Genomic DNA, 9,128 nt, shown 5'->3' on the forward strand with positions numbered 1-9,128 from the left:
AGACGACAGTCTAGACGTCCTTGAAATGTGAACCCTTTCGATTTTCGCAGAAATCAATGCAAAATGCATTTTTAGGACTGCGCAAAGTACTAGGTGTGGCTGACAACTAATTACGAATGATTTTCTGCGAGTGCTAGCACCCTGCCAGAAATAACAGAGTGACGGAGTAAACATTTAACACACCATTTTGTGTGTTTTGGCCAAAGCAACTCTTTCGAAAAATAACACTGAAAAGCTCTATACTGTGTTGTAATAGGTAGTACTAGCTATCTGGTTCAATTAAAACACGCAAGGTTTTTTTATTTTATATATATATATATATATACATATACATATACACACACCACAGCACAGTTGAATTCTCAATTGTGATTGGTCAAAGAGTGTTGATTAATTTTCTATAACAGCAGCTCTGACTGTAGCTCCAACTAGAAGGCAAATCACAGGTTTGCATTAACGTGCTTGTTCTCATACGTTAGCGTTCCTGTATTAATAACGTTCGCCACGGGAAAGACTTCAGAATAGAAGACTTTGCACTTAGCAGTTTCTGAGACAAGCGGCATTTCATTTTTTGGTTTTATTAGCTTCAAGAGAAAGAAAAAAAAAAAACAGAGGCTGGCCGAGGGAACAAATGTTTATAGCTGCTATAACATCAGTGATAATATCATAATTCAAATAGATGTATTTTTTTTTTTTTTAAATGATGTTCTTTAATAAATAAAAAACTGTCAGTGTGGACAAATTGCTGTAATCTAAGAGGAATAAACATTACAGGACATGCTGTAATAGGTGGATAATCTACTTCGGGGTCTTAACTCAGCTTTCACACCACCTCATTGTTGATTATTTTCCTAGAACAGCAAACCCCCTTGTGTTTTATTCCTTACTTACAATACATCTTGAACTAAAGCCAGGGATCATATTAAAGAAGCCGTTTGTAAATTTGAACCGGTTTCCTCCCCCAGTCCAAAGACATGCACGGTAGGCTGATTGGCGTGTCTAAAGTGTCCATATTGTATGAATGGGTGTGTTAATGTGTGTGTGATTGTGCCCTGCGATGGATTGGCACCCTGTCCAGGGTGTACCCCGCCTTGTGCCCGATGCTCCCTGGGATAGGCTCCAGGTTCCCCGTGACCCTGAAAAGGATAAAGCGGTATAGAAGATGGATGGATGGATGGATGGATGGATGGATGGACTGATCCCACAAGGTCACACAAAGTCTCTTCAATTACACGTTCAGTTCTTTCTCTTTTGCTCTTATGGCTCTCCTTCACTCCAATGCAGTACCTACTGTATATTTACTCTAGTTTTACTACTTGTTGCATCTTTCAGCTTTTTAGCTAAATAGCAATCTGGCGTCCTGTTTTGTGTCCTCTGCCTGTCATAATCTATTTGAAACACCCAGTGAAAACACGTAGGTGATGATTGCTTTTAAGAGCAAATGAGATGCTCTACAAAGCTGAGAACACTTGCTTCTTTCAATTCAGGGTCAGAAAAATGCTTGAAATGAAGAAGAAGAGGAGAAAAAAAAACCTAGCAAAATCTAATGCATACGAATATTGAATTTTAAGTTCTGCTTGTAACTCTTTCTACCAGAAGCCAAATAATAATTTGCACCTGTTTTTGGGGGTGCCCGTGTTCAGCATTGAATTTAGCCGTCACGTCACACTCCTCAGTAGTGGTTAATAGCTCGTATGAAAGTAGACACGTGATATCCCCATCGCCCTGTTCACCAGCAGCTGAACACAGAATCACGATACTCTACACACAGAAACCCAACAGTGTCCTGACTAATCTTATAACAGACTTGCTGCGATAAACTAATTCGTTTGTTCATACGTCCGATTTCTCGATTTCGCATTCCACCTTCGCTGCACCTTTAAAGAAGGCAAATGGCTAAATGTACTCCAGTAACTCTAACATGGATGGGATAAAGAGTCAAAACAATAAAGAGTCAAAACAATAAAGAGTCAAAATAGTGTGTAGCATCATAGACTTAAATGAATTGTCATTAAGTGTGTATTCATTTGTAATTTAGATTTTATTTTTTCTTTCTAGAAGGAATGTACAGTACAGCTTAACTGTATTGCATTCGCACATAATATTGAGTTGTTACTCATACAGGATTCATACAGGAGGAACTGCAGTGTACGTCCAACAATTAACGTAGATACTGTAAAAAATGCCATGTAGTCTATTCGTAATATCTAGAGAAGCAACCCTAGGCAATTCTTCAAATATGTAGTTATTGCAATTATGCCATTATTAATTCATCTATATAATTAAGTTAGTTACTGTTAATTAAATAGACAGTGTTTTAAATAGAACGAGTAAACATTGGCATGGAATATCACTGTACTGATTAGTAGGTCAATGCAGAGCACAAACTATAGTCATGTGGGGTATAGTGTGTTATTCTGAGATACTATGTAGTGCGTTATCAAGAGGTTTGGGGAGACTAAATTCAGATAGGGCGTGGCATCTTATAAAAAAAATAATTCAATAAATAAAAAAAAAGTCAAATTTTGCCAATTTAAGCCTAATATTAAGATGCACATTGCCAAACCAACACGACGAACACGCTTAGGCTTGATCAGGCTCAAGTTTGTTTTTGCATGAAGCTGACAAATACGCGTTCGTGCTCGCGAATCGATTCGCCTGATCGACTCACCTAAAAGAGTCGTTAAGACAGAAACGAGTCCCGAACCACCCATCTGTGCAAGACATACAGTTTTTCCTCCACAAAGCAGCATCTGAGCATCCGTAAACGTTGGCTTCGGTGTGAAGATAAAGTGTAAACAAACCTGGGCGTGCACAGTCCCGGTGTCTTCTATGCTTCTTAATGCGCTTTCAGAGATGAAATATCAGATTCCTGAGATGATGCCCAAAGCATCTTCACATGTTCTTTACATGATCTGTGACTGCTGTGCTGAGGGAAACCTGTCAGAATACAGAAAGAAGGGAAAAAAACAATCCTTATCTACCTGTTTATATTTCCCCTTAACCCGGGCTTAGAAATAAACAGCATGCACTGAGAGACAGGAAAATAAACGCGTTTGAATGGGGTTTTTTTTTTCTTTTCCATGCACCACAATTTCTGCACATCGCAATTAACTGCTCATAATGAAGCGGTTCTATGGAGAGCTGAATCCTAAATGGCGCTCTAATCCCGTTCTAAGTGCACTATATAGGGTGTAAAATAATAGTCTATACTCCCTAGGTAGTGCACTATATGTCAGATTGGGAGGCATTTGAGATGCAACCCGTGTCATGCTAACCATGTGGCGCGCGCGCCCCGGCGTTTCCAAAACACACGCGCACAAACGCTAGGTAATCCTTGCGCCATTTAAGTCTATGTGAAATCGAGTTATTTAATTGTGGCTTTCCACCCGTTCTTCATTGATCAAGGCTGTTACCTCAGTGGATGCTGAGCTGGACGCTTCCACCCGCACGCGCTGCTCCGGCATCTCGCGCTTCGGTCTCGCGCTCTCTCTCTCTCTCTCTCTCTCTCTCTCTCTGCTGCAGCCTTCGTTAACCTCACATCCTCCGTTCATGCAGCATCCCTCTCTTTCGCCCCGTGTTTACACAACAGTAAGCGCTGTGGATTTAACCAGGACAACCCTCCCAAACACTCCCTCCCTCTCTCCCTGTCAACCTGGTCACGTGCACCAAGCGATGCGTTTTACTTACTTACACACACGCACAGAAGCGCGTGAAGATGTTTTTGAGCCGCGCGTGACAAAAATAGGCTGCTACGACCTTGTGACGTCACTAATTAAACAGGCTATTAACTGCTCGGTTTGGGGGTTCTTCAGATTTATATTTTTTCCCCCAACTTCTTCCAGGTCTTGTCTTAAACTGTAGCAATACGAATATCAAAACTCAACATGAATGTGTTTATTTGGCTGTTTGTGTCCACTCATAAGCACTGCATTATCTTAAACTTAGCTATTAATTTGATGAAGGCTTTAAGCTCCGCCCACTTCACTACGCGTCATATCACACAGCATATCTCTGATAAGCTTGTTTATGTGTCACTGTGATATACATGTAAGTTTCCTTTATAAACCTTTATATAAACCCCCATCAGCTAGAGTAGAAACGTATCAAGTCACACAACACTTTAAAATGTTTTTCTCAAAATTCAGTTTCTAGGTGATCAAGTATTCATGAACTTTTACATGTTTATTGCTGTCTTTAATTTGAAGGATATTGCAGAGGAATTTAACAAAATATTGATGATTGAAAGTTATATGTCATTCATGAGGGAGGACATCCATCCATTTTCTATACCGCTTATCCTTCAGGGTCACGGGGAACCTGGAGCCTATCCCAGGGAGCATCGGGCACGAGGCGGGGTACACCCTGGACGGGGTGCCAGTCCATCGCAGGGCACACAATCACATACACACTCACACACCCATTCAGACACTTTAGACATACCAATTAGCCTACCATGCATGTCTTTGGACTGGGGGAGGAAACTGGAGTACCCGGAGGAAACCCCCGTAGCATGGGGAGAACATGCAAACTCTGGACACACAGGGCAGCGGTAGGAATCAGACCCCCAACAGTGGAGGTGTGAGGCAAACGTGCTAACCACTAAGCACCTAATAATGTGGACCACCAACAGCGAAACCAATCATTACAAAGGAGGCGTCTTTACTTGCATGTCAGTTACATTGTCAGTCAATTCAGAAAGCCTCCCCTCATACACTAGCACTCAGAACACTGAAGGAATGGGATGTATTTCTTTATACTGTGAGTTTTAGCTAACTTCCACCAAAATCCCAAATCACTGACTAGTCATTTAAGAACATCACATTGCTGGAGTATCCTCGTCTCAAACCTGTTCTGCTATTTCAGCTTTCCATATTCATATATGTACCTGTATTTCCACAAATTATTAAAGGCGTCTGAGTTATAGTCATAAAAGTTCAAAAGCTCTAGCTCTAGCCAGGAAGCTAAGATGAGCTAACCTGTGAGGATTTTATACTAGTATTAATATGTTCAAAATCACTAGTAATGCAAGCTAGCAAGCTACCTTTCACTAACTTGACAAGATTTCTGAGTTGTTGTTTTTTTTTTATGTCAGTTCTGTTAATATTACATAATACTTACCGCTAGCTAATGTGAGCTAACACGACACTATTCTAGAGAGGATTTTAAAGTTCTATTCATAAATGTTTGTAGTCTTCATTGCTAATCCTAGCCTACATAAACTTAACAAGATTTCTGAAATATATGTATAAATGTTCATAATCTAATTGCTGTTATATATTTACCATAACCAGCTAGCTAACATAAGTTAACCGTCCAGAATTACTCCAGATAGCACGCACACGCACACACACACACACACAATCCAATTAGTACATCCAAAATATCTTAAAACATTGGTTTTGACATTAATGCAATTTTCCTTATATATATATATATATATATATATATATATATATATATATATATATATATATATATAGTTGTACACAAGTTTGAATAATAAATTAATTGCTGACTGTCTTCAGTTGCCATTAAAAACAACTTTCCAATTAGCAAATGAGAGGCTTATGATGCTGCTGGGGTGTAAATTGCAAAGGTCATGCCAACATACTGTATGTGTGCTATCTGGTTCTAGACTGATTTTAAAAGCTGTTTTCATGAATGTCTATGTCTCTTAGCCAGTAAGCTAACATAACCTGACAGGATTTCTGACAGGATTTTCAAAGTCATATTCACAAAACATAAAATTCACTACTTGTGCTAGCCCATAAGCTATGCTGAGGTAACCTGAGGGGATATCTGACAGGAGTTTTTAATCATATTCATAGATGTTTATAAAATTAACTATAAGTGCTAACCAGCAAGCTAACATGAGGCAATCTGACAGGATTTTTAGTCATATTCACAAATGTTTATAAAATTCAATACTAGAGCTTGCCAGTGAGGTAAAATGAGCACCCCTGACAGGATGTCTGACAGAATTATTAGTCCTACTCATGAATCTGTATAAAGTTTTAAAAAAATATAAGACATGAGCTAAACTCAGAATTTCTGAGAACATTTGTGAAGTCATGTTTTAAAATTTGCAACTAGCACTAGTCATCAAGCTAACCTGAGTTCACCTAACAAGATTTCTGAGAGGATTTAAAGTCCTATTCATAAATCATTACTGTTAATGCTAGCTGGCAAACATAAGTTAACCTATTCGGAGAATATGTGAGAAAACCTTGTCTCTCTGAGTACATATATATTTTTAAATCTATTTTTTAGGGCAGAGTGCTTACTCATAACCAACTGAAGTGTATGTTTTGCATACAATTTTGTCCTGGCCCCACCAGTGACTGTGTACATCAGCTGTCATTACTACAGTAATATCATTTCCATTTGCTATTCCATAGACGACATAAGAACCGACATTTCATTTAAACTAAGGTTCGTGTGCTTTCCTAATAGACGCCATTCGAACAGTTAAAGTAACAATCAAATCGAATGTAGTTACATGCATGAAAGCTTAAATATTAATGCACGATAATAAAGTTACAAAACAAAACAACAGATTTAAACAAATAAGAGGATTTAATAAATCTTTTAACCACTCATAGAAATCATGTTTTAAAAACTGGCGGTAAAGCAGGACCCCAACCCAGTATTATGCTACAGCTACAGTGTGTTCATAATAAATTGTTGAGCTCTGCAACCTTTTCAGAGTCTTTAAATATTTTAATAAAAATATTTCAGTATTACCTTCTTTTTCAACTGTCATGCCAGTGACTATACAAAAAAGGAGAAAAGGGACACACCAAATTCTGCAAAATATTTTAAAGGAATGGTGACTGCATTAACTTGTTCACGTTTTTGTTTACATAATAATAAAATGAAGGAAAAAGTCATGGGGATGACATAAGAAAGCAACCATTCAGTGTTTTATGAGGGGCAAAAACTTAAAAAAAAAAAATAATAATAATAATAATAATAATGCACATTTCTGACTTGTTCTGTCATTCATAAATGCACAAGGGATAAAGGTACCAACAAACATCCAAACCATCTTAGGCCAGTGTTGGCCTTTTTGGTGGATCAGGTGTGTTAGCACAGGGAATTCACCAAACTGTAACTTTGGTCCATGAGTCCGTTCATTTACATGGTATCACACTTCAGTCACATTTTCAACAGCACTGATGAGACACATCTGTAGTCCTAAAATAGCAGGGAAAACACAACAACTGCCCTGTGTGCTGCCATTCTCCAGGACTAGAACGCTTCACCTTGGGACTACGCTTATTCATTTCAAAAGCATCAGCAATGCGAATACAAGGAGACACCATGTAGCACGAGCAGCTTATTGACACGAACGTGTAATGTTTTTCATTCAGTAGTGCAAGACACCAACCTGAAGTGTTGTATTGATGCTTAAGGGCGCTTTCACACTTGGCGATGGGTCACCAGACTGGGAGCACTTTTGTGCTGATTATCTGAATGATCATTTTCTATTTCGCATGTCCTAACATTTGCTCACTAACCAGGCTGATTTTTCCCCCACCAGCACGTTGTTCTTCACGCTTCTTTGTCTCGCATGCATGGCGAATAACTGGGAGGCAAAAAAAAAAGAGAAAAGAAACACGTTTGACATCACTCTGCGCTGAGAAATTTGGAAGCTCCACTGTGACAAAAAAGTGCCTTTGGCAGTGCTTTTTTTTTTATTATTATTATTTTAAAAGTGTTCTGTTGTATGAGGGGGGGAAAAATGGCAAGTGTGAAAGCAGCCTTAGAGAACTTTTGGGTACCTGTCAAGGAAAAGTGGCATTGGGAGAGCAAAACCAATGTTCGACATGGTGTACTCAAGTGTAAAAATAGCATCATCAGCAAACACATGTTAATCGCTAGCTAGAAAACAATCTCCTGTCCCAGCTTCAGTAGAGCTTTTGGTTAACATCGATCATCATCGTTTTGGGTTGTTTTTATTAGCACAGACAGAAAGTTTTTGGTAGACCAACATTAGAGAAGACACGGTCTGAAGAATCCGAGTGTGAAGAACTCGATGACCAAATATTTCATTTACAGACAGGAGACAAATTAAAGGAAAAAAAAAAGCTGTTGGGCCACCACAAGCCACCAAAGCTTTAATGTGGTTTAGCATAGATTCAACAGGAACACCGTTCTTCCAAAAAAAAATCCCCTCAGTTGGTGTTTTGATTATGCTGACGGAGAGCTCGTTGCTCCAAAGTCTCAGACTTACAATCTTGTGATTGTGAAGGGCGTAGTATATGATTTACATCATTTTCAGCCTCATTAGACCATTCAGTGAGCCCTTGTGGTCAGTGTATGGGGGCGACGTTATCCTGGAAGAGAGCACTCCCATTAAGATAGAAATGTTTCATAATAGGATAAAAGTGATCTGTAAAAAAAAAAAAAACTTTTAAAAACTCTGTATTTGCAGTTACCATTCACGCTCAAGGGACGAGTTGAGCCAAATCATGCCAGCAAAATAAATAAATGCCCTCCAAAGTTTAATAGAGTCACCGTCCCCACCTCTTCGATTTGTCACCCCTTCTATTCTTTGTGTTATATTACAGTACGTTTGATTTAACATGAATCACTGAGTGGTTTGACCATAGCTGTGCCTCTGATTACATACCATGACCTAATACATAAAGGTCGAATCAGCGGTTTTAAAATCTGAACACTTTCTGTAATATTCGGTGAAGTTCTCGCCAGATTTTGGCAACTGTCAGGAAAATATTAATAAAACAGAATCTCCTACAAGGCCCTTCTGTTTTATTTCCATGGTGTATGATGGGGGAAAGCCTCAATCGCTCCACAATTAATTTGGGAAAACGTTCCAAATTATCCAAACGTTCCAATTATCCATTTATTTGGGAAAACCAAATTATCCACGTTTTCTTTTAACTCCAAGACATTTGTTGGTATTTTTCCTCGGTGAGCCTTCTAGACAGTTTCGATTACTCAAAGGTTGTCTAGAATAGTACACAAGTACGTGATTTGAGACACAGCTCATGTCAGATAGCAATGTGGGGACGGGGGACACTTGTTTTCTGTGCTAATACTATCATTACAGTGTTGTGATACTGAAGAATTACGCTGTAGAAAAGGAAGATGATATATAC

This window comes from Ictalurus furcatus, chromosome 5 (genome assembly GCF_023375685.1).
Source record: "Ictalurus furcatus strain D&B chromosome 5, Billie_1.0, whole genome shotgun sequence".
NCBI classification, from domain to species: Eukaryota; Metazoa; Chordata; class Actinopteri; order Siluriformes; family Ictaluridae; genus Ictalurus; species Ictalurus furcatus.